Source organism: Melospiza georgiana, chromosome 18, assembly GCF_028018845.1.
Source record: "Melospiza georgiana isolate bMelGeo1 chromosome 18, bMelGeo1.pri, whole genome shotgun sequence".
In the NCBI taxonomy this organism is placed as follows: Eukaryota; Metazoa; Chordata; class Aves; order Passeriformes; family Passerellidae; genus Melospiza; species Melospiza georgiana.
In genome coordinates, this window is record NC_080447.1 from 7173380 (window position 1) to 7199324 (window position 25945).

The window sequence follows — 25945 nt, forward strand, 5'->3', positions numbered from 1 at the left end:
ACTGTGTGATTACTAATGCATGCAGGCATGGTCAATAAATTTCATGGTTATACATCTCATTGTCATTTTTGGAGCTCATTGATTTAAGCAGCTTGTGCTGATCAAGAATATTACAACAGGCAGCACAGTGTCATATGCTGACAGGTACAAAGTGGAGGAGCCTTACTTCAATCAAAACTGAAGAAAAATTTGCTGTTAGTGTGAATTGAATGCTGGAGCAAGTTGGCCAGAGATTGCAGAGATCATGTTCCTGAAGATTCTCAAAACATGATTGGAAAAGATCCTGAGGAACTTGCTCAATTTGCCTCTGCTTTGTGTAGGAGAGTTGCCAGGTGATATCCAAGGGTATTTCCAGTCTCAGCTGTTCTGTGTCTACTGTGCAAAAACCAGAGAGTAGTTCCAAGGTTGCAAGACAATATCCCTTTCTGTTTCTCACCAGTGGGGATAAGGCATCAGTGGCTCTCCCTTTTCCAGGGCTGGCTGTGAAGGAGAGCTGGATGGACAGAGCTGAGTCAGAGCTGGGATTTGGCTGCAGGTCTGAGGGCGCCATTAGCAGCTGCGTTTATGAGACTGCAATTTGTGATTTTAACCAACTTGGTTGTGTCTATTTAAATTAACATTTAAGGTCAAACTTCTGTCATTAGTGCAGTAAAGAATTTTAAGAGATTTATTCAAATTTAATGCTTCCACTGTCACTTTATACAGCTGGCTTCAAAGCATATTGATTTACATTGAACATAATCTTCTAATGAGTTTTTGTTTTTGCCAGGAGATACATGTTTCTTCCATTATCTTGTTTGCTTCTGTTTTGTTCTTTGTGAGTAATATTTGCAATTACTTTTCTACAGTACTGTGTTGGTAACAGCAGCAGGAAGCCATAGTTAGCTCAGCTGGAACATTTTGGCCTCTGGAGTTCTTGTTACTGCATTCAGAGTAAGAAATAACTGCCTGCTTATCTTTGTGCCATTTGGATACTCTCATACCGTTTTTTGTTCAATATTTCTTTATTGGTTAGACTTAAGACAGCTGGTGGGAATAGAAAATCCAAATTGATTGTAACAGATATTGTCTGACATTGGCATGTCTGTAACTAGGAAGATGAAAACAATGTGCAGTAAATATTTTGGACAAGCTGAAAGAAGTTGCTAAAATAATTCTTAATTGTCCTGCTGGCTAGACTGGATGAACAAAGTGAAAATTTGCTTTTATTAGTGCACACTTTTGAAGAGCCTCAGAATTGCTGTGATAATGTATTGAGCTGTATGTCTGCTCAGTGCTTTTGTGGACATATTTCGTGTTACCTGTAACTTCCATCAGAGCCGTGTTCCTGTGGAGAACATGTCCTGTGGCAGTTTGGGACTGGGAGAGCTGTGCTCAGTTTGCACCTCAACAACTGGGCTGCATGAAAGCACCTTGAAGACATATTTGTAATATTAAAATAAAGGTGCTTAGCCTTTGTTTAAAATCCTGTCTCTCTGGAAGCAGGTTACCTAATGAGCATGTTTTACTCATCTCATGGGGACAAAGCCTGAGCTGTTAAATTTGTGGCAGCAAAACGAAACAATTTTTGAACCAAGTCATCATTTTCAGCATCAATAGAAGGTGATGCCCTTGTCAGCTGGCATTGGTTCAGCATAAGGTTCCAGTCAGAATTGGCTGCTTTAGGCTTTGAGCTGCTCTTTAAGAGACCTTCACCCTTCCCTCTGTTTGGAGCTGCTGCCATGGTGGGTCTATTGAATATTTATAAGAAACTATTACGAGACTCCTTCCTCAGTCACAGTGTAAACTCGTTAGTTCTCGTCTGGCAGAATGAAACTTGTTCAGGCTCTTGACAGACTCTACTTCCATCATTTCTTCTCTGCTTGCTGTTGTGTGTTAAGCCATGATACTGATCTAAGTTCAAAATACTGCTGCACTTGTACTACTACAGTAGTTTCAAGGTTGGCTTGGTTCCTGAGAAACTCAGACCTTGTGGGACCTGGAGTTTGGCAGACTGCACTCATAACCTTGTATAAAAAGTTAAGGCTGGAAAGCTTGTTCTCTTGCTCTGCTGCTTGACTTAACTAATGTTTTAGTCAGCTGTGCACAGAGATATCCAAAATCACACTGAATCCTCACCCCTTGCAATTTTTAGAATATGACATTGCAAAAAGTTAGGGATCTGTTTTAATATAAGGAGATTGTTCTCATCACAAATTTTCACAGTACACTTGAATTTCTCTTCCCATGAACATTTTCAGATGCTGGAAAGAGATGAATTTTTAATCAAATGTAAATTACCAGAGTGTCAAACACTTTTTGAACAGTTTCTCATAAAAGAGAAAAAGTTATAACATACATAAATGTAAGTTATGGATAATTATAATTTCTTCCTGAACTCTTCTTAGGCCTTAGAGGCATGTGTAGGTAGCAGAGTATCCAGATTTGTAGCTCAGGTGATACCTTGAGCTTACATCATCATGAAGAAATTCACTGATTATTTACTTTTTTTTTTGACAGACCATAGCTTTCCACTTGTTTTAAGAGTAGAAGCTTTTAAAATGGCTCATACAAGATAGACATATTCAGTTAAAAATAAATTTAGAAATGCAGTTTAGGATTTGTTGCTATGCTTTAAAATTTTGTCAAGCTATTAGTGGCATTTTTTAAATATGTCGTATTACCCTACCGATATCTGTTTAATATTATTTCTGATGATTACTGTAACTGTATTTCTTTAGATTTAGAAGAAATTGTGTGTTCATTTTTTTCTTGGAAAAAGGGTTTTTTAGAAGGGCAGATGTTGGCAAGATTTTGCTTCTGACCTCTGGATTCAGTTGCTCATCAAACAAAGTCTGAATTGCTAATAAAAATGAAACTTTTGAGAAAAATTCATGCCTGAGGTTGGATTTGCACTGATTCAAGATGTGTTTTATGATTAGACCATCTCCTTCAGTACTGTTTCTAGAACAACGTGACCCTTTTAATGAGTTTTATTTTGTGACAAACTGAATTTCCGTGTACGTGCTCTACTTGTTTGTGTATTTCATGTTTGTTATATGGTTTCTCCTTTGTTCTGCAGCACTTAAAAGCATTTACTTATCAGAGTTGAAGATAAATAAAGCATCCTGTTAGTAATTAGCTAGATTTTCATTGTGTCATCCTGAAGGCCCTGGAATTACTGTATTGAGACATAGTGTTGTCTTACAACTTGTAAATTATGAAATGAAACATTAAATTTAGTTTGGAAGATGATGACACCTGAGGAGAAAATACAGATTTCTGGGAGGCAGTCAAATGCTGACTTGCCTAAAGGAATTGGGGGACAAACCCCAAAGTCTTCCTTCATGAAAACAGTCTGCAGGTAGTTTAGTTCATATCTTTTAGATCACTTAAAAATCAGTTTCTGAGATATAAGAATCTGTTTTTCCCACTGAGTTCACATACATCCTTTGTGGATGAGAGTGTTTTGTCTGGTGTTACTGGGTTCAGGTGTGGTCTTGTGTGGGAGTACTCTTCATCCAGAGCAGTAACCTCCCCCAGTAAAATAACCCCTAATTATTTGTGAGATTCATTACTGAAATCACTGCTGTGAATCCTTGTTTCAGTGTGACTGTCCCAGAAATCCAGTGTAGGCAGCAGTAGAAGAGTCAATGGCCAGTGGTGCTTTAGCATTGTAGTGCTACAGCTACACTTGGACATTTATTGATCAATTGATTTATATATTTATTCCAATCACAAATAATTTTTGGAGTTCATGGCCCAAAGCTGTCAGTAGAAACTTTGCCACATACTGGAGCATTCAAAGCAGATAGACATTTCAGCCTTGAACTTTGATTTTGGGAACTCTAGAGATGGATGAAAGCCTTGAATTCAGCTGTTTTGAACTAGGGATGGCAGTGCAGTTTTGGCAGGTGTTTGGGCTGTGAACTGTATGGGAAGTTGTCTCATTCCTCAGGTCAACAAGCCTTTAGTCACCCTAGTTCCAGAGTTTATTCAGAGTTTGATCTGCCTCTTATGTTTTCCAGGGATATCCATAACTGAGTTGTGCTTTATGAACAAGGGAGGGGCCTAACAAGTCGCCTGAAAGGGTGGTAAGAGTTGGCAAAATTTCTTATATCTGTTTATATCTCTTTCATTATTACATGTGTTTGTGTGTATGAAATCTAGAAAGCAAAATTGTCTGGGACAGTAAATAGATTTAAAAAGTAGCAGTCTCACAGCTGACATTCGTTAGGCAACAATAAAATGATAAGACTAAATTCTTTTTATAGTAATAGCCTGTAGTGACCTTCCTCTCAAATAGAAGGACTTTTGAACTGAGTATGGCTAAAATATGCAATAAACCTGCTTGGAATATCAAATCACCAAATAAAAACAAATGTTTGTTATAATCAAAATGTAAAATAATCAACTGCATATAATGTAGCTAATAATAAAGCTTCCAAAACACTATAAATGGGCCTTGTCAAGCTGTTTTGTTCTGCTACTGCCTGGCGTTTAGAGAAGAGGTGAACTGACTTCCCACCTCCTGACTGCCCCTTCTCAGCCCCTCAGATTTGTGTTCAGCTGTACAGACAGGTTGCATTTGGGGTTGTTCCCAGAGCTGTCTGTGCAGAAATCTGTGCCAGGGGATGTTGCCCAGTTCTGAACTGTGTTACCTCAGCATGGTGGGGTGTGGGCCTTGCTGCCCCAGAGCCTCCCTGAGAGGAGAAGGGCCTGTGGCAGAACAGCACAGTCAATGTAGGCAAAGAGCAAGCAATTTATTAATTTGTGTGACTTTCACTGATCTTAGAAGTTATTCCTGAGACCTGACCAGGCAGAAGCTTCCTTACACAAGGAAAAGTAATTTACATTGGTATAAAGGAACATAATTAAAAAACCCCTGATCTTTTAAATTACTAAAACCAGAAGATGGCTGTACTTGCTAAATGAATAAAAATGATCAAATAATTCAAACTTCTAAAAGCTTTAATTTCTTTTTATTAGTCTCCTTTTAAATTTGTTTAAGGGAAAGTAGACTTTTGGGTAAAAGATGGGAATACAGTTTACACAGTACAAGCAGAACTGAAAACTATTGCTTCTGAATATCCTAAGCAGTATAAAAGAGGTGGGAGATTTCTTAGGGGATTTTTCACCATAATAGTGAGCCTGAGGTGAAATTCTTATTTCAGTAAACTATTTAGAGCAAAAGAAAATAATTTTAGGGGTGAAAGGGAATAAAGTAATAGGAACAGTTGGTGTTATCTTTCATCACACAGCCTCACTACTTGCTTAAAATGAGGTAAAAAGGTATAAGGCAATCAAATGAAATGCTGTTTGTAGAGACATGACAAACATGTATCTATTTTTATTCTACAGTATATTTGTGAAGGTAAGGAATGCATACCTTTGAAAATCTTGCTGCTTTTTATACACTGAAGATTCAAACAGTACTAATTGTCCTATCATTACCAAAGGGCTTTGTTACAGAGTTCATGTCTAAGACTGATTTCTTGTTTCAGAAGTGAGGTATTTTCTGTGTTCCTTTTAAAGAGCATGTCACCCTTAATCAGGAGAGCCATACATTTTCAGAATGATGGTGCTTTCAATTTATTGCTTGTCAGCCCTAAAGAATGCTAGTCATTTTCTTTACAAGTGCAACTCATTGACTGAAACTGCTAACTTATAAAGCAATTTTAGGTTTATTTTGATTGGTTATTGGTTTGTGGCTTTTAATGATGAGATTGGATTGCATTTCTGTGCAATAGACATTGTGGTGGAAAATCTGGAAAGTTGGAGCTGTTTGGAACTGCTCTTACTCCCACTGAGGTCAGCAGTAGCATTTCTGTGGCTTTCAGTGGGAGTAACATTATACTGTCTGAATGTGAAGACTTTTCTTTCAAAAACCACTTATAATAGTCTGCTTTAGTTAGGGTTACATGAAAACTAAGTAACTATTGTACTGCTTGTTTATGGAAAAAAAAGGTATTTCCTAAGTAGGAGAAAGAAGTTGTAACCATTTCTGTTGTGCCAGCATATTGGGTTTTTTAATACCTGCAGCTCTGGAAGTCGTAGAACAAAACTAGTTTTGATTATATCCTCCAGTGTGTTTTATTATATTGGCTGTGGGAGCAGATTTGAGCAAGCTGAATGCCTCTCACAGGGCAGGGAGTGCTGCAGGATGAATCCTTTCAGGTATTAATGGTCATGTAAACAGGGAATCTGCATTGGAGAGCAAGTGTCATCTGAATACATGGAGTTTTCAAAACTGTGTGTTAGTTCTCAACTTTCCATTGAAAGTTAATTATTATTAGTGGCATTTCACAGATGTCAGTTAAGAAAAAGCTTTTTTCTACAGAAGTGAACATTTCAAAATGTGAATGCTATGTTTGCTATGCAGTAACTATCAAAAGAATTTTTTAAGCCCTTCTATGAAGATGCTATTGCAAGTGAACTTGGCATAAGAGCTTCTATCCCATGGCTGCCCAAAAAAGATTTCTTAAACTTCAAAAATAAATGCCTTTTCAGAAATTAATACTAAATAGTCATTTCCAGAACTGTAGTTGTGTGATTTAAATGGTCAGTTTTGCTTGCAGTATACAAAATGGAGTTGACTTGATTTGAAATGTGTTCAGGCTGCCAGATTTCAGGCCTCAGCCATCCAGAATGGGTGTTTTTAAGCTGTTAAGAACATTTTTTTTTTTCATCGTAATTAATTTTCTTTCCCTAATTCATTGCTTGTGGATTTATGGCTGCTTATTTTGGGTTTCTAACATATTTTCTGGAATGATCAAGAGTGATGAATTAATCTTAATTGATGGATTACTATACATTAATCAAACTCTTACTTAATAAGCTTGATATTTCTTGCAAGTAAGCTATTTCTTAAAAACACTGTCTGTAGATAAGTTTATTAAATTAAGACTTGAGCATATTAGAGTCTGTCACATATGGGAAGCACAAGTTGTGACCCAAATACTCAAATTACCCCAAGTTAGCATTTTGTTTTATAAGCATTTGCAGCACAAACAAATCTGAACTAAATAATTTTAGAATGGAATTTCCCCTCCATATATTGTACATTATATGTAGATGTTAATTAGGGATTTTTTGTCTGTGGTTCTTGGAGATTATTTTTATCTGGTTTATCTGATGCCAAGTCTATTTATCTCAAATGGGAAGTTTTACTTTTGTCTCTGCATGACATGGTTTACAAACTAAGTCTGATGACTCTGTGTTGTGTGCCTGACAATTTACCTCTACATGATTATCATTAGTTAATGATCGTTGTGCTGAGTCCTACTTTTGCCTTCACTGTTATCCACACCATGGTAGTGCCTTTGGTGGTGTTGAATAGCTGTAAAAAGTACATTGGATTCTCATTTACAATATGCATAGATTTATTAAATTACGGTTTAGGGAGCATCAGAACTCCTGAAATACTGATTACTGCAACAGGAAGATTTTTTTTTTTAGGATGTCTACTAAATGTTTGCAAAATTCTTAACCTCTATGAAGAAGAATTTCATTGAATTGCCTGGCTGAGGTTGGCCTTAGAAGTCTGTATGATCCATCATTGTGTGCTGCCCTGCTTTCTGCTTCATGGCTTGGGGGAAACCTGCTTCATCTGAGATGTATTAGTATTCAAACCCAGGATGCTTTTCTGGACTCAAAGGACTGATAATCTGTATTTGGGATATGCATGTGGAAACATGCTAATGCAGACCTATCAATGGAGCTGTTCCTCTCTGCTCACATTAGTATTGAAAACAAATATTAACTTCTGATCCTTGAGATCCAGCTGCCAGCGTTTGTGTTCTGGTCAAACGTGCAGTGCAGCTCCTCTGTCTTATCTTTGCTGACATATTCCCAGATGCCATACCAAATTTCCCCATATGGATCCAATGAGGAGATAACAAGTTTAGAATTTAGTCTGTACTTGCAAAGCAGGAGTCATGGTAGGCCTTCTTAATATTCATTCAGTGTTTGTGGAGACATCTCTGGCAAGATGGAATAAGATGGGCATGGTCTAGTAAAACTACAGTGAATAAAACTTTAGGACCCAATCTCTTGATTGACACTTCTTACAGCAACATCTTTATAGAATTGACAAGACATAAATATTAGGCAAATTTTCTCCTTTTATTTAGGTTCATTAAGGGCCTTTCCAAGCCGATGAAGGAAACTTGGATGGTGAAATAATTAAACAAAAGATAGAAAGCATTATCTTACAAAAATGTTACAATCCCTGCTCCTTAATGAGCCAGAAACATCTTCACAGACCAGATACAGATGGAATTGAAATGCAACCAATTTAGCTGCTGCACTATCCCATGGTGACTGTTTTTTAAGTTTTCCTTCAAGAGTTAAAAAGTATACTTCATACAAGAGGACAGACAATTTTTTTTTTTTTTGCTTTGAGCTACTTTCTTGATTTTTTTGTACTTTCAGTATTAGTCTTCCATCATAAACTTTCATGCCTTTTTTATTTGCTTTATATGGTGTAAAAATTGGTGCTGGGCTTCAACAGGGATGTACATAGAACAACTCTTCTGAAACTGACTTGCAACGGTGCTGTAGAAATGTGTTGGAAATTGTCAGGAGGAATTTTGTGAGACTTTATCTTGCACAACTAAAAATAAAGGGTTTTCCTGTTAAAAACCTTATGACTTCACTGAATTTTGAGATAGGTTGTAAAATACCTACATAGTGATGTCAAGAGCATTTGGACTAATAAAACAGTCCCCTTTGCATTTTAGATTTAAAGCTGAATTTTTCCTCCATCTGGAGGGTTATGCATGAACAACTGCAGAGATGTGTTGTTCCATGAGAGTTCTGGCAGGGATAGTTTCCCTGGAATGGTGCAGTCAGGAACAGAAGGGAAACGTGCCCTGATCTGTCTCAGAAGCTTAAAGCATCACTTGTTCCTCCTCTCCTTCCTGAATTCCAGTAATTGTTGTAGCTTCAGATCGCCCACATCAGTAGAAAAGAAGACTTTGTTTCCTGCCACTGCTCCCTACCACTGCCAAGATGGACCCAGGGCATTTTTGATTGGGGGTATGAGGGCATATTTATCTCATTAAAATGATCATTATCATATCCTTTTGTTGGCATTATCTTCAGCATGTTCTTTCTTTTAATTGAATTGTAGCTTATTGTATGGCAATTCTTTTGCTTTCCTGAAGTGTTTCTTCTCCTTAAGGTGGATATCTGTACAGAATCTGAACTGACAGCTGACAGAAGATTGACTTCATAATGCTGTAATGGATTGCAGTACTTCTTGTTTTGAGCATTTCTTCTCTTGGCACTAGGATTTGTGAAAATATTTGCTGGGAGTTTTTTTCATGTTTTTCTATATAGATGTATAGGATGATATTTTGGCACAAAAATGTTACACTTCATTTAGTGACAAAGAAAATTTTCAGCATTCTTGGAGAAAGTTGGTATGTTTGATAGTTGCACGTCACTCTCAGGGTATTTATAGGTACAGGGGGCAGCACAAAGATTAGATGCTTTCCAGCATGTGTTAATGCAGTATTATATCTTTCAAAAAGGTTTTTTATGGAACTGAGTTTAGAAGTATGTTTGAAAACAGCCTTGTCACACATGTCATCAAGGTCAGAAGGGAGAGAAAGCAGACATTTCAATGTTCCAACTAAGTTTTGTGAAAGGACTGTAGAATGTTAGTGCTTGCTAACCAGTGAACCAGTCTCTTCATGCCTCTTCAGCAGTCCTGCAGTAGAGATGATGCAGTTTATCCTGTTCCATGAAATTTTGAGCTTTCATTGCTTGGGACTTGAAAGTTAAACTTTCAGGTACTATAGTTGATAAAAGCCACTGATTGATTATGAACCCAAAGTGGCACCATATGAAAGCCTGGAGTGCAAGGTGTGGAAAAGTCCTCAAGTGAGGTTGGAAGTGTGGTGTCTATACTTGGAAATTCTCTAGTTGTTGATGTAGTGGAGAACAGTGGTTCGTTCTTGCTATTTATAGACAATGGAGGCTTTTTTTGGCATTTTTATCGTGGTTTTCCACCATGAGTTCTGGAGAAACATGAACAAGTTCCATGTTGTAGCACCTCATTGGTGGTGAAAACAGTTCTTTCCTTGGAGTGCTGCTTTAGAACACGTTTTAATTTCAAATAAATATCCAACTGAAAAACACTTTGCTGAGTACTGGACCTAATTAACACTATCATTTAGATGTTTCTGCATTTAGTAATTTAAGCTTATTACTTACAGTTTTAGGAAGCTGATGTGCATGTTGGTAGCATTCAGGTGTTAATTAAAAAACACATAAGTAAGTAAACATCAGTTAGATCAGTTAGATTAATGCTATGGCCCCAGACCTGGAGGTGTGCAGCCTCATCAAAACCAGACTTTCTGTAGTACCTTTTTGTGTGCCAGTGACATTGAAGATAATGCTGCTTTGTATTATTCTTATAGCTTGAGAAAAAAAATTCTAGTGATTTATTGTATTTATTCCAGACTTAAACCACTGTAGAAGCATACTGCTGCTGTGTAAACCTTTCTGCCAGCTGGTGGAAATGTATATACCACTCATCCTCAGACTTATGTCTTTCACTGGCTGGTGTTTCTTCTCCAATTGCTGAAAGTGAAGGTCAGTAAAAATCCTATTTAAAATTTTAACATAATGGATCTTGCTATGCCAGAACTTGCAAATTGTTCTCTTTAACAGCAACTAGAGAATCTAGACTTTCTGGAAGGCAGGAATACTGGAATGGTGTTCTGTATTAGCCACTACCAGTAATTAAAAGCTGTAAGCATTGGTTAAGATATCTGTGGTATGTTTCTGGAATGATTTTCTGTGGAATGGGGATCTCTGTTGACCTTGGAACTGCTGGATTGCAGTCAATATACCTGTGGTGTAGTACTAAGCACATACAAGCATGGTCTTTGCGAATGAGTTTGTAATTGACACAAAGCTTCACTGGCTTTTCATGGCAGTCTTTGCTGTTTGGAATTCAGAAATAGTCATGCTATTCTGGCACAGCAGGACATTTAATTGAAAATAACATCATGGAAGTAATTTTTCCCATTAGACTTTACATAAGATCTGAATTAGATCCTAGCTTTGTATTTGAGATAGAATTTTTGTACTATTTCCTTTACTATATAAATATCGTATGGTAAAGAGTTGCTGTTATTTATGCCATTTCAGTGGAAAGTCAGAATTTCAGGTCAAGCAGAGTTGTGGGATAATACACTTGACAAGGCACTAGGTGAGATATTGTAGATCCAGTTTTTAAATACTAAAAGACTGAAGAAGACTATTAGAGGCATTGATACTTGAGGTTCTAAAGGCAAATTCTGGAATGAAATTTGAAAGGCTTTGAATGCTGGATGATAGTGGAAGCAAGGGCTAGAGTACAAGTCTGGAGTTACAAAATGGCTAAAATAGCTGTTTATTTTTATTGTAAGTGATGACATTTGCAATACAGCATTCAGGTGGTATCAAAGCTACAGTGAAGGAAACTAAATAAGAAAATTCATGGGATTTTGAAGATACCATTCTGCATTTCTTTACTGTCTGTAATCCCACTGGAAGGTGAATTCTCTTAATATGGGAGAGCTTGCATGTTCATACTGTGTTAGGCAGCTCTCGGGCTGAGCTAAAACTACTGCCTGTACTCAGTGCTGTGCAAGATATTTCTGGGCTGGAAGGAAAGAGTTACACACGAACTTAGAGCCTGTGGAAAAAAGGTCTTCACTCACAATGGAATTTGTCAAGCAGACACAGATATGCCATGGAATTTTTCACACTTGCTAATGGCTAATGGACTGTCTGGCAGCTCAGTTTAACTATGAAAACTCTTGCCTTCGTTTTTTCTGTATAGCACCACATGAGGAGAGAGCATTGCTGCGTCATCCAGTGCTTTTGGGGTGTTATACTGAGAGCTTCCCACCCTGCTTAACTTCTGAGAACAGGCAGCTCACAGCATAACACTGTTCTCTTTAATTTATTTTCCACTCTACTTTCCTGCTTGATTAATATTACAGCTATTTTTGCCTGAAACACAGAATTATTTCTCTGTACAGTTCTCACTGAGAGATCCAAAGAGCTTCTTTCCTAGTATACCACAATTAAATAGGAAAAGGTTATCTGGCCTTTCTGAGAACTCATTTAAAATGAAGGAATAAGAGTATTGTTTCAATTTTCTTTTTTCTGAATAATAACGTGCAGAGATTACATTTTGCACCTTGGTCCAAAATCCAATCAATTATTTTTCTGTATGCCATGTAATTCCTTGGCATTTGAAGAAGATGGCACTGGAAAACAGTGCATATGGGTTGGGATTTTTTCTGTCTATAAGCAAGTAATTTTGATGTAATGAATAGAAGCCGATCCTCTGTCAGAAGGAGTTGATCAAATGTGAATTAATAACCAGACTGTATTAAAGTCTGTGACTAAAATGGTAAATGTTAATATGATTCCTTCAAAACCATAGGTATAAAATACAGTAGATAAAAATTTATCTTGGTCTGCTAAAGTCAAGTTAATTGGAAGAAGGGCAGTGCAGAAGCGGGTGGCATTTTGTTTTGTCATATTGTGACCACAGGGTGTTTCAGAATAGTTTGAGTTTGTTAAAAGGCAGATTTTGCTGGAAGGGATAAATGCAGGATTGTGTTTTGTCAATTTCTAATAGGAGTGGAATTTCATTAGCACTACTATTCATTTGTGTTGTGGGAGGAAGAGTAAAATAGATTCTCATTGACTTAAAATGTCACTGTCAATTCTGGCTGCTGGAATTCTCTGCAGTTTGTTGGCTGAATATATGAAAGAAAATAGGACTATGGGTCAGCCCTGTTCAGTCTAATTAGGATCCATGAGGTTTTGTGTGGGCTTATACGTTTGTGGGTTTTGTTGTTGTAGTTGTATAACATTGTGCTTTTGTCTTTTCTTCTAACACCCACATGCTCTTTGCTTTCTGGTAGTGCTTCATATTTATTTCTGTAATGCAAACTCTCCTCTTGATTGCAGAATCATAATTTGTTGTGCCCATACTTCATACCTTTCTGTCCCTGGTCTCTTGGAAAGTCCTTTACATTTCTTTTCTTGCTCTACCCAACATAATGTTTACGTGATTTTCTTGTCCCACTGCTGACAGTCCTTTCTTCAGCGTTTTTCTCAAGCTTGTGTTTATCATCTCCTTCAAAGAGCTGCACGACAAATCTACGTATCCGTATTTCTCTCTCTGCACTCATTTTTCTTCTGTTCTGTCTTTCTAAGCTGTGTTCTTGTCACAAATTTCAGAATACTCCTTATAGGGCAGCTTTGAAATCAAAGTCTGCATACTGGCAGGAAGATACATGTGATTAGTTTCTGCTTTGGCTTAAATAGAAGAATTACCATCTCTGCCAGTTTCAGACACATAGACTTGCAAGCTGGCTACTAAATTCTAAACTTCTTGGAATAAGGTTTCTTATCTTCTTTTGTTTTGGTAGAAATACTTAGTAAAGATTACTGGAGAATTCTGTCCTCCCTGCTTAAAGTGACAGATATTGATATAGAATTTCCTGCTAGTTGTTATGAACAGCCTTCAAATTATGACTGACATGAAATTCTGTACTAGTGCACAGTGAAGCGACTTGAAAACAAAGCTAATGAACTCAGAAATTCAGAAATACCTGTTGTTAATCTTGCATTCAGAAGTACCACATTAGCTGAAAATCACTCCAGCTTCTTGTGACTTTTTGGTCCTGTAACTTGTAAAGATAAAGTGTCATTCTCCTGCAGTCATTTTCTTATCTTAAAGAAGAAAATTATGTGAGGAAAGGCTTTCGTTTATAGATGATCAATCTCCCCATCAAAATTTGTAATAACTGCGTTATTTTTAAAACTTGTAGAATAACTGCCTACATTCCCTCTTCTAATAACCTCAACAACAGTTATATTACCTGGAAAGATTTCATTGCTTGTTCATTGATATTTTTAAAGTTACTATCAGGTATTGAAGACCTCATCTTTACAGGTCTTTGAGGAAAAATGAGGTGTCCCTGCAAGCACTTGGGTACTTCCTCCTCACTTCAGAGAGAAAAGTTTGATGTCTTTATAGGAGCAGGTGTTAATGGCAGCATGTTCAACAAGGAGGGTTATTTTTCTGACTCCAAAAGAGCACATTTTAGACATAAACAATTACAAATACAAGTATTGTTAATCCCCCAATTGTTCTATAGTAAGTAAAGTCTAGCACTTCCTTTTTAAAATACGGCTTTAGTTGAACTACTGCTTCTCAAAATATTTCCACTTATCTCTGAAGTCCTAATTATGGTATTCATCATATTTGAATATAATTGCTGCACTTAGCATTCTGTTCAAGTCATAGGACTTCAGTAAGGAATTAATTTCAGCTATTGCTTTATTGCCTGCTGGAATCTGAATTTTGGACTTCATCTCCTTTGGTTTTTATCAGTTACAGTTTAATGTTTCTAATGAGGCTGTCTCATGCATAGAGTATTACTCTGAAATGGAACTAGACATTTACAAAATAATAAGTAAACACAATGTAGGTGGTTATAGGTGGTTATCAAGTGCACAGAGATTTTGGGATACAGCAGCTATAACAGCTCCATGTTAATCCTGTTGTATATAAATTCTCCTAAATTATTTCATCTCTTTTGAGAAAAATATTATCTCTGTATAACAAGACTTAATTAATACTTGTCAAGTGCTTGAGGTGCTCTGCTTTACAAAAGGTATTGCTGGGTAGTTAAAAATATTTATTCTAGTGGGTGCAATAATAATGACTAGAACAGACCAGTAATAAACACATGCCTCTCTCACATGTCCTGAAAGAATTCAAACACTCAAAAAATAAATTGGAATATTTAAAGACTTGTGCTCCTCGTAGATGAGGACTTTATGGAGGATTTTCAAAAGCTTGATAAATGCAATAAACTACAGATGCATCAGCTTGTTCACTGTGTGCTGCCAATCACACAGAAATTGGGACGAAGCTTTGAAGTAATGTAGGACTATATAATAATATTATTCTGTGCCTTTTTGGAATGTGTGACCTCTTCATGGAAAGAATTGCACATCTGCACTCTAAAGTTTGGAACTGATTAGAAAAGAGTTGCTAAGCCCAGTCATTTTCTATTACCACCATGGTGATTTATGTATTTAAATGTAACAAATTTCCTCCTAAAAATAATTAGTGTTTGTGTTTTGTCCCTCTTTATTTGATTTAGAAAAGCTTTCTCTGATGGGTAAAATTGTCCTGATTTCCACCAAAATGAACACGAATAGCTGCTCATTTTAGAGCTGTAGAGTTTGAGCTCTCATCGATGATAGCTTTAATGGAACATGATGATGCTTGACCTTGTCTTCCCTGCCACCTTTTCCTTATCTCTACTGAAGAAGAGAGAATGAATTTTGGGAGATGATGCTCACAGTAGCTTTCCCTCTTGCTGCTTCCCCAGCGCTGGGTCCCCTGTGCTGGTGCTGAGCTGTGCCTGGTGCTCTTTGCTGGGCAGTGCCATTCCTGCTGCACACACTGACACAGGAGTGGGCAAGGCAAAGGCACTGCAATAGAGAATGGGGCCTGGGAGGTTGGTGGAGCATCCCCAGCTCTCCCCACCAGCCCAGGGTGAAGACAGGCTCAGCACATGCTGAGCACAAATCATTCTCAGGCTCTCTGCACATTTTTCTCTTCTTTATCAGCCTTTTATGGGATGCTGTGAAGTTTCTTAGTCCTTGGGTATTATTTCCACGTGCAGCCTTGCAGCTGAGCAATTGTAGCAATACCAGAGTTCAATTTAACAGTATTTCTTCAAGAGCTTGGGTCCTTGACTGATTTGTAGAGGACAAATGAAAAGAGCAATTGCAAATGGGTTTCTGTGCTATTAGAGCTCTAAACAGCCTTCCCTCTTGGCTGTGTCAGATCATACCTCAAGGAGGGATGGGTGAGCTATGAACCTTAAAAAGATTTAAATACATAAGTGCAGGGTCAACTTTTCGTATCAGTGGGTGTCTTTAGCTGGTCTTGAAGTGCTCAGCAGTAATAATTTTCTTTAATATTTTCAGGTAGCATTGAAGGTGGTAATTGAGTAGCAAGTGTTTTGAGTTCTTACCTTTCTTAATAATATTTCCCCATAATTTACTTAAATTCACTATAGAACCTTGATTTTGGATTAATTTTGAAGAAAACATCATTGCAGCTTGTTGTGCTGTGGGGAAGATTTGTCTCTAGTGTATCAATAGCTGCACAAAACCTGGTAAGTCAGAGAGTGAAGCAAGCCAGGAGAGGAAGAGGTTGTTAGGAAGATCTTTTAAAGGAGAGACATTAGCATACAACCTCCTTCATTACTCAGCTATTTTAGGGTATTCCATCAGTGCATAACATTAATCAAGGGAAAGAGAGCTACTTGCTTGTGGCCTCTACCCTGTAGATCCTTGAAGCTGTGTAACCTCTCTAACACAAATTTGTAGAGTTAACCTGTTTCTGGGGGTGTCAGTTCCAGCATACTGCAGCACTGGCCATTCTCCTCAGTGACAGCCCCTTTTTTTTTTTTGCTATATTCCCCTCAGGTGTGCAGAAAGTGGCAGGCTTGAATTGATTCTGGCAAGAAGCCATAATAGTTGATGTGAGAAGGCTGTCATCTTTTGGTACACCAAAGTGGTTTCTAGATGTGAAATCCATACCCTAATCCTTTGCTTCACCTGGTGTTTCAATGGCACTGCTTGGGTTCAGTCTGTCACTGAAACATTCCTGCTTTGTTGTTTACAGATGGTTCTCTGGCTGATGTATGACTCTGGGAGGAGATGGCTGCCTGGTCTCTTCATTTCTCTGATATTTCATGTATGAAAAGGATGTATTGGCCACTACTAAAGAAGCAGCCTTATCAAAGAGAAAAGATAATTACAAATCACCATTAACGTTCTTTGAGGATGGCTAATTGTGAGAAAGTGGGGGGAACAGCAGAATGGAAAAGTTTAAGTGCCAATATCTCTGGCCTCCTGTTTAAGCATCGAGCCTGCCTTGTATAATAAAAGCTATTTATAAATTGCTGCTCTGTTAAACGTGTACAGAATTTTACGATGCATAAATTGGGAAGCGGAGCCAGCTAAGGGCCTTAGCAGAGTGATGAATGGATGACAGGGTGCAAGACTGAAACTGTGTTTTATTCATGCATTGTGAGGTCAGGAAGAACTGCTGGGAAGGGCTGGCAGTTGAAGGAGAAAGATACAGAACCCAAGAGATAAAGAATCCAGTAATCTGAGAATTATCAACCCACATTGTCACACTTCTTTTTAACAGTTACAACTCCAGGTAGTAACTTTTTATTCTTTTTATTTTTACTTTGCTACATTTTCATGAGTTATTTTTATTCTTTGTTCCAGTTCCAATTGCATCGCTGTCATCAGCCCCTTCCAGTGTCACAGCCCTAACTCTCCTAAATCTCAGTACTTTATTCTCTTACATTTTAAGGAACAGGTGAGAAAAGGGTTTTTTTCCCACACACTCACTTTTCTTTTGGTGCAGCCACCCATCCCCACCTATTTGCAGTGTAGAAAGTAAGTGATCCTGCAATCCAAAATCATAGTCTTGATCTGGGGCCCTGCTAGAAGTTCATTAATCTGTTCAGTTTGGGCTGAACTTGTCAGGGCTCAAAAGATTGGTAGAGGCTGATAACTCATTAAGGTGCTGTTTAATTTCATTGGTCCTGCAGGTATTCCTGAGCAGAATGCAATTAGTGCAAGTTAATTTCAAACACATGAGTTAAGTTCATTGGTTTGCAATCATTATTTGTAGTTTTGTAACAGGATAAGTTCAACCTGCAGGTGGAGTTTATATCCACAAATACTACAGAGTAAAAAACACATCAAGGCAAGGCTGGAATAGAGCTGCTTTGGACCAATTGATGAAATCTGATTTCCTTTCATAAGTTTATTATGGGATCTTCCTGTATTTAATTTAAAATTGGTAGATAGATTGTTTGAGGAATAAGTGGTTGCACTTAAAAATATATGTTTTTCTTATGTGTTCTCTGTGTCTTCCATCTGTAAGGATTTCTGCCAAAAAGCATTGGGAAAGAGATTAAACAGGCACTCAAGATAATCATCACACAAAGAAGAATTCCCTTACCTGGTAGCAAATGAGAAAATTTACCCTGATTAGTTTTATGGTAGCAGTGGCCTTTAGTTTTCTTCAGATAACTTGTGTAGTATTTAAGAATAGCAGGTGAAGTAAAGAACTTAGATGTTTGGGGAAATTGCAGTAATTTTTTTTCATGCAGAAATGCAAAGAGATTCACTTTTACAAGCCCGAGTATCCTGACATATTATTGCCATTGTCATATTGTAATGCTGTAATTTGAATTTTAAAAACCCATAGGCAAGCAGTGTTAAAGAAAAAGAAAACATTTGCATGTGATTCTTTATAAATGAAGTGTATCTGACAGTGCCTCTAGTATTGATTTTGGTCCAATTTGTGTGTTGCAGACTAAAAATATTTGCTGGCCAGATTTTATCCTGGTTTTGCCACCAGTGTTGCTCAAGACCCCGGTAGAGCATGAAAGGAGTGGGTCGAGAGTGGGTTCATTCTTTTCATAGCATCTTTTACAGTAAAATGATATTTTTCTGGGAATGCCTTTTGCTCCCTAGGCTTGCTGTGTCAATGTGATCAGCCTGTAGTCTGGCAGTGGATGAGTGGGATCCGCAGCAGTTTCTCCAGTGGAGCTGGCAGACCACATGGGCATTCCTTTTCTCTGGAGTTGCTCTGGATGCTGCCTGGTGTACTAGGAAAACTGACAGTGCTCTATGAAAGGCTATACTGCTGAACTAAGGGAGGGCTGAGAAAAACCTATGTCTTAATCTGCTAATTTTACCTACATGTTGATCCAAAATGCGTCAGACTTGTTTGGTGCATGCATCCTCACTGGTTGGACTAACGTTCTTCACCCTACAGTGAGTACTTGGATTTTTTTTTTTCTATAGCAGTTTGAGGGGAATATTAAAGTTTGTTTGCACCAGAAGTACTTTGTGGTTGGAATAACATAAATGTCTGTTCTACAAATAATGGCAAGTACAGTCTGCATGCTAAACAGAATGCAAGGGGAGTGTGGCAGTTGTTTTGTGAAGGATTCTAGATCTTAACTTTGAAATTAAGGAACTGTTAGCTCTATTGTAAAGTTAATATTTTTGAAAAAGAAGTTAGGCCAGGTTTTTTCCCTAGAGTGATGAATTGATACTTGTCTTCTAAACTGTCAGTGGTGTTTCTTTTAGGGGAGCATATTTTTGCTAGCTCTTCATTTTATGTGTAAAGGTGATACATGTGTATGAATATTACTACTAGTGTTAGTACTGCACAATAATCAGAAATGGTTTTCCCACCAGTCTCGATAAAATTTTAAAACTAGGTGTAGGAACCAGCCTTTCAGTTTGCAATTTTAGCAGTACATAAGATATCCCAGGCCATTTTCCACTTTTTACACTGTTCAGAGTAGGAAGCCATTTTGCCATGGAATAGGACTGGGTTTACAGTAGCTGGTAACAGCACTTTCTGGAAACACTACAAAGATGGCATTGCCTGTTTCCACATATCACAGCTGGCTTGCTAAGTGCCATATTTAGTCTTAAGTGCTTTCCCTGCTGTTATTTCCTCCCTGAAAAGTTGATGGTTTTATCAGTCCCTAAAAGCAGGGTGCCCCTGGGAGAAGCTAAGGACACACAGGAAGCAAGCTTAGTCTCAATACAGGTGTTGGCTCATACGTGAGCTGGATTTATATGCTGTAGTACAATCAGATAAAATGATGAAGTGAAAAGAATTCATTCTTTTAGTGTCTGTTACTTTGTGCTTTCTGTAGATGGGATTTTTATGGAAATTAGTGGACATGCAGCATTATGCATTTGGCTTGAAACATGAAGTGGGAAAGAGAGAACATGATGTCTTACACAGAGCTCTGGAAAGAAAGCAAATTGCATGCCTACCTGAAAATAAAAGGTTCACTAGCTTGGTGTTGAATGTGTTTTCCCAAGAAAGCAATTAGGTATTTTAATCCTGAAGTCTATGAAGTATATGCATTACATGTGTCACTTCTGTATACATTGTTTTGCTTCTCTCTGGATTTGACAAATTAGACTTAGTTTGGACCTCAGCCAAATAATATGAGCCAATTTCATGCCTTGTGAGTTATTGAAGAGAATGTTTGAGGCCTAAAGCTTCAGTTTGCTGGCTCCCCTCCCATTTCTCTTAATCCTTTTGGGAATCTTGGTTATAACTCTCTTTCAGAGGCTAAACAATTTCTGAGCACTGGGTTGCTATACCAGTGGAATGGAAGGAATTTTAAATATGATCTCCCTTTCCCCTGACATTTGTCCCTTTCTGGTTTGCAGTCTCCTTTTTGCTAATTCTAGAGACCAACTATGTGAGATCAAAAAGTGCTTTGGTCTTAATGGATCTTAATGTCACAAAAATCACTATCTGAACTTGGGATCAGAGGATGTTTAGGGCAGTAATTTGATTTTGTTTTCTGTGTCTCTGCAATATATTTATTAAAGATTCCATGAGCTGTTATCTTACTAAAGCATGTGTTTTCTTTGGCTTGATAAGGTTCCTTACAAAGCAGGGCTGCTGGTTTGCTGCTCTAACAGCAGCATGAGGAAGACAGACAAACAAGTAAATTTGACATATAATCGTGTTGTTGGAGTAGAATATGCTTTGGTCAAATGTGAGCTTTAATACTAATTTGGGGCTGGATTTTGTTACATACAGTGAATTATGTGAGTTTGTGAGATGACCTGTGTACAGGGGTGATTTTAAGAGCTCTGGAGATGCCTATTAAATTTACCTTAAAAGCTTTTTAATGGTTTGTTACCTCTCCTTGTACTTCTATTTTATTTCAGTTTACTAAGGTCTGAAATAGCAAATATTTTAAATGGGAGAAGGTATGTAAAGATGTACTGAAAATGTGGTTTGTGAACCTCTTTGGATTTTTTTGGGATATAAGTATAAATAAAGAAAGTCTGTTAGAGCATTTTGAAGAGTACAAAAGAATAGTTTTCATGGAAAGAAATTATTAATTACATAACAAAGTGAGTGTACTGACCATACTTTAAGAAGTGAAGGTCAAGATTTTACTCAATTTACACAAGATGCTGCATGGAAACAGATTATTTAAAAGTAATTAAAATTGTGTTAATGCTCACCATCTAGAAATGTTTGTATAGCAGCTTTTGCTTTTCCTGCATAGATGACTTCTGTCAGCTGTGTTACTGATACACTGTAGAAAGTTTAATAATAGTGCAGCTTTATTAGTGCATAAATCTCTGTTATGGCAGCATAAATCTCCTATGACAAACTTGAGACAAAATCATATTAATTGTGTCCTTCTATTGACTTCAGCTGAGTCATGTACAGATTCTTTGACAAAATTAAATAGGAAGAAATGCAAAGAGGCTGCTTGTCAGCTTCATCTGTGTAGGCAAAGTAAAATAACTTAAAATAGGGAGTAAATGTGTTAACACTTCCTGGAGAGAAGGCGGTGTATAGATATTGATGAATTTGCCTCTTTCATGATCACAAAGTCCTCAACCACATTCCTTGTGTAACTAGCTTTAATGTAGAAAAAAAATAATCTAGTGTAATATAACCATAGCAATTGAAATTAATGTTGTAGCTGAGATTCCTGGCAAGATGGGCTGGAAGATTAGGAAAATCATAATCTGTAACATAAACTCCTCAAGACAAATCTGTATTTCTTCTCAGTGTATGTCACTGCCTGTAGGGAATGTCATCGTACTTCCCTCATGTTGCAACTGGCAGCCACTAATATGGACCTTTGGATCAATTGATTCATTTCTGACTGCAGTTGCTTACCCATGGTGCACTGTAATGAGCTTATTTTCCATAGTGATTGTATTTAGGTGGGGGCAGTGTAGAGAGAAAAAAAAAAAACAACTGGAGGGATTATAAAGAAAGCAAGGAACGTGATTTAAAATCCTTCATGTGGAAAGAGGGGCTTAGAGATTCCTCTTTTTCCTCACTTTTTGCATGGATACTCTTCTAATGTTACTAGTATCTCTAATTAACTAGCTCTGTTCCAGTGGCCTTCAATATAGAGGCAGGAATTTGCATGAAACTGAGAAAACTTTAAAAGGTTAAAATTTGGTGTTAGCTTCTGCTCAGTCTGGTTGTTTTGGTTTTATTATAAAGATTTAGCTTCTAAGGATAATTACTACAGCATCTGATGTGGATTAAGATCTGACAGGAGAGCTATTTTTAACCATGCTGCTGAAAGTTCCAGTAAATTATTAATAAATTCAGTATCTAATTTGGCAAAACCTGATAATACTTCTCTTCAGTGTTCATAAGCTATGTAGTAGGCTGTTGAAGGGGTTCCTTTAGAAATTAAGGACAAGTAGCAATTAATAAAGGAAAACTACATTCTGTGTCTGAACTGTTTTAGGGTTTAGGTAATCAACTTCAGCATTGTGAATAAAAACCCAGAACAAGTGTGCAACAGTTTTGGTTTTGCAGTTATTCCTCATTAGAAGCATCTTGTCTCCATATATAGTGGGAAAAAGGATCTGCATTAATTCCAAGTTCTCAAAAACTTAATTAATTGTTTTTAACAGACTTGTGCTGTGCTACAGAGGTTAGATGTGATGACAAGCAGCATATATTGAGTGAAAGGTGGCAGGGTTGGGATGTGCGACTTGAGGCACTTTAAGAGAAGGATGTAAAAATGCTTCTGATGCCTGGAGCCAGAGACCATCAGTCAGTGACAATCCCTTTCTTGTCTCTTGGTAACGCTGCAGCTCCTTGTTCTGAGGCAGAGTTCACCTTTAAGTTCAGACACGTGAACTGTCACAAGTGTAATCTGGTGTCAAGAGACATCAACTGTTTGTGACCTTGGATGAATCATTTGTCTTATGAGGAACAAAGATGTTATTTAAGTTATTGTATCAAAAAGATGTGTCTGGAGCACATCTCCTGCAGTTCAAGATTATGAGTATATAAGCATTCAGGTATTTTTAGGGACTCCAGTGGGTATTTCCACTCATTCAGCAATCCTTTAATGAAATGTGCTCTTTCTTTCTTCCCTTTAATATGATTAGTCATTTAATAACAAAAATAGATTAATAGATTCAAGAAGTTGTGGGAGAACTCAGAAGTCCTTTGAACAAGTTTAAAATACATCATAACTCTGATGTTTTCATCTAGCCTAGCGTTTGTCAGCTGCCCTGTCAGCTGTCACCTGCCTTAGCATCTGGGCAAAGCAGAAAGTTTTGAATTCCTCTTCTCATGTTCGTGTTTTATCTTAGTTCCTGTTTCCTCCTCCGTATGAGAACTGACTATTCCTGCTTTTTCATTTCTTGCTGCAAAGTGCAGCATGGCCAAAAACACAGGACCTGGCTTTATAGCTCTCATTCCTGTGGAGGTGAATGCTTCATCCTCAAGCAAAGTGCTGGGCAGGAATGATACTTAATATGTGGGATGTTACTGCTGTACAAGAATGCAGGGAATGTTCTGGTATTAACTATTTGTGAAAAAAATAGGTTCATCTGTAAACATACTGAGATTTACAAACCAGAGAAAATGTGGCATCCTTTGCCCTTCATCCCAACATCTGCTGATCAGGGCCCGGGGAGTGGGAAACCCAGTTCAGCACAGAGGCTGTAAATCATCCCTCTTCCATCTCAGGCAGGTGCTTACTGCAGGGATTGCTGGCCCAGGCACTCTCAGTTTCTTTTCTCTTGCTTTCTTCCAGGATATTTAAAATGTCCCAGCTTGCTTGCAATTTTCTGTTTGAGTTAGCTCCAGAACAGTTTTGTGTGTCAGGAGACTTGAGTTCAGAAGGTTGTCTTGCTGTTTGCTGGGAATGTAGCTGTGCTTTGGTCCCATCACTGGAGAGGGTTCACTCTGAGTGCTCAGTTTTGTGGTACATCTAGTCTAACCCATTGGGCAGTGTCCCCAAAAAGCTGTCTCTTCTTTCAGTGCTGCTCATGTTTGACAGCAGGAGCACAGGGACAGCTCCTGTCACCACGAGGGAGCTGCTGCCTTGGCTTGGCTGCTACTCCCAGTCACAGGCACAGAAGGAGGAGCCCCCCAGAGCTTTGCCATCAAGGGGAGCTCCTCTTTCTCATCTTTTTTGTGAATCTGGCCTTCATTTCACAGCTTTTGTTGCAAGTCTGAAATGGAATATGTCATGTCAAAATGAAATTTTGAGAGGGTTTGAGCAAGAAAAGGAGATCTTTCAAATTCAGTTCAATCTGCTGAACTGAGAAATCAATTATTCACACTGCCTGAGTTAGGACATAAAATGAAATAGTGTAATGTCTTCACTTAACTTTTCTCTCAGTAGTCTTAAGCAGGGTATTTTAGCTCAGATGTGGGGTTGGGGGGTGGTGTTGCTGCTGGGGCTTTTTTTGTTAGTTGTGTGTTATTGTTTTAGGGGGTGATGTGTGTTTGTTGTTTGTGCAGTGGGATCTTTGGGGACTGGAATTTCGAGCATTGGCTGTGTGGGATGGCTCAGTGCTACAGCCTAGAGGGGGGAAGGACACCTGAATTCCCAAGGCAACATCGTGAATGTGTGTCTGAGTGTGGTGTGAAACTGAAGCCCCTCAGGCTGGGATCTGATGAGGGCATGGTCCAGGATGTCGTGGCTGCAGAGCCGACACAAATGAGCCGAACATGAGTACAAAAGTGCTTTCAGTAATGGCTGATCTGTTTCATTATAAGAAAATAGGTCACTGAATAGCAAGAAATGTAAAAATTATAAACAATATATATTTGAACAAATGTGGGATTTTTCAGATCTAATATAAGACTCTCAGTGAAAGAAGTTTTTAAATTATAATTTAAAATAATTTTTAGCACCTTTTTATGCTGTCTCTGAAAATATGCCTCATCAATAGCTGGTATTAAGACAGTGTGTTCTGCATGCTTAGTCTTGCATCAAGCAGTTCATGCCCTAAAGGAATATTTGACTTAAGGGAATAGTGCAGCAATTAATTTGAGATAATAACACAACTTTAATGGCTCCTTTTAGTATGTTAGTGAATGCAGAAGGGCTTTAGCAAATCCTTGCAGTCCAAGAGGGTAAAAAGAGACTGTCTGCCCTCCTGAAGACCCATCTATACAGAGATGGAATCATCTTTGTTTCCTTCATTCAGTACCCCAGGCCAGCATGTGTCTCAGGCTCTTGCTGGGATTTAGTGCTGTGGCTTCGAGCTATTTATATTGGGATAGGAAGGAGTAAGCTATTCATAGCTAGGCATGAGTGGAAGGAGATACAGGGAGGCAGAAATGGTGTTGGGATTAGGATCCTTTCAGTGGGCAGTGACTTCATAGCTTTGCAGCTCACTGCACTCCTGTTTGTATTGAACCTTCATTTCCCTGGTGTCATGTCTGCATCTTGTCTAGGATTTGTCATTCCATCCTCAATCCCTTTTTTTCTTGAATTTTTGTCTTCCATTTTCACTTTTCTGTAAGACTCTTCTCCTGATTCATTTCACTCCAGCTTCCTTGTAAGTTTTCCCTCACATGGAAATAATGTTTCTCACATGTCCCTGTATTGAATCCCACAACATTATTCTGTTTCCTGGTATAGGGTGTAACTTTTTGCTAGCACTTTGAATGACTTGTGCACTTATAGTATGTTGGTTTAGTTTTCAGAGATGAGAGGCTTTAGGTGATAGGGAGCCATCATCTTTTGTATTTTCTGGGATACTGATATCTTCTGCATGATGTATTTGTTGTGCCACCTATCCGTGATTTCTAAGCGGGGGGAAGGAAAAGTCTTCTGCTTTTCCATGGAGTTCCCATACTATGCTGAATGGGGGAGAGAACTTCATTTTGTGTTTAAGTAGTGATTCACAGTTGTAAATGTGGTTGTATAGAGCTCTGACTTAATGTTCCCATATATGAAAATACCATACGTTACAGATGCACTGGGAGATGTAGCCAAATAAGAAAATTCCATTCTCTTTATTTTTAAAATTTACTTAATTCCACTAA

At 37.9% G+C, this 25945-nt stretch overlaps 1 protein-coding gene across 10 annotated transcripts in view; it reads left to right on the forward strand.

Moving 5' to 3' along the window:
- Positions 1-25945, forward strand: part of ARVCF (ARVCF delta catenin family member) — a 248041-nt gene that overhangs the window by 10565 nt on the left and 211531 nt on the right. For 7 of the 10 annotated variants that reach the window (XM_058036945.1, XM_058036944.1, XM_058036953.1 and 4 more), the window contains one exon: positions 4008-4073. The exons of 1 other annotated variant lie outside the window; for it this stretch is intronic. The gene's annotated coding sequence lies outside the window, so the exon portion shown is untranslated. Of the gene's footprint in view, positions 1-4007; positions 4074-10448; positions 10582-25945 lie in introns of all 10 variants that reach the window. 2 more of the 10 variants (XM_058036946.1, XM_058036949.1) reach the window with 2 other exon arrangements.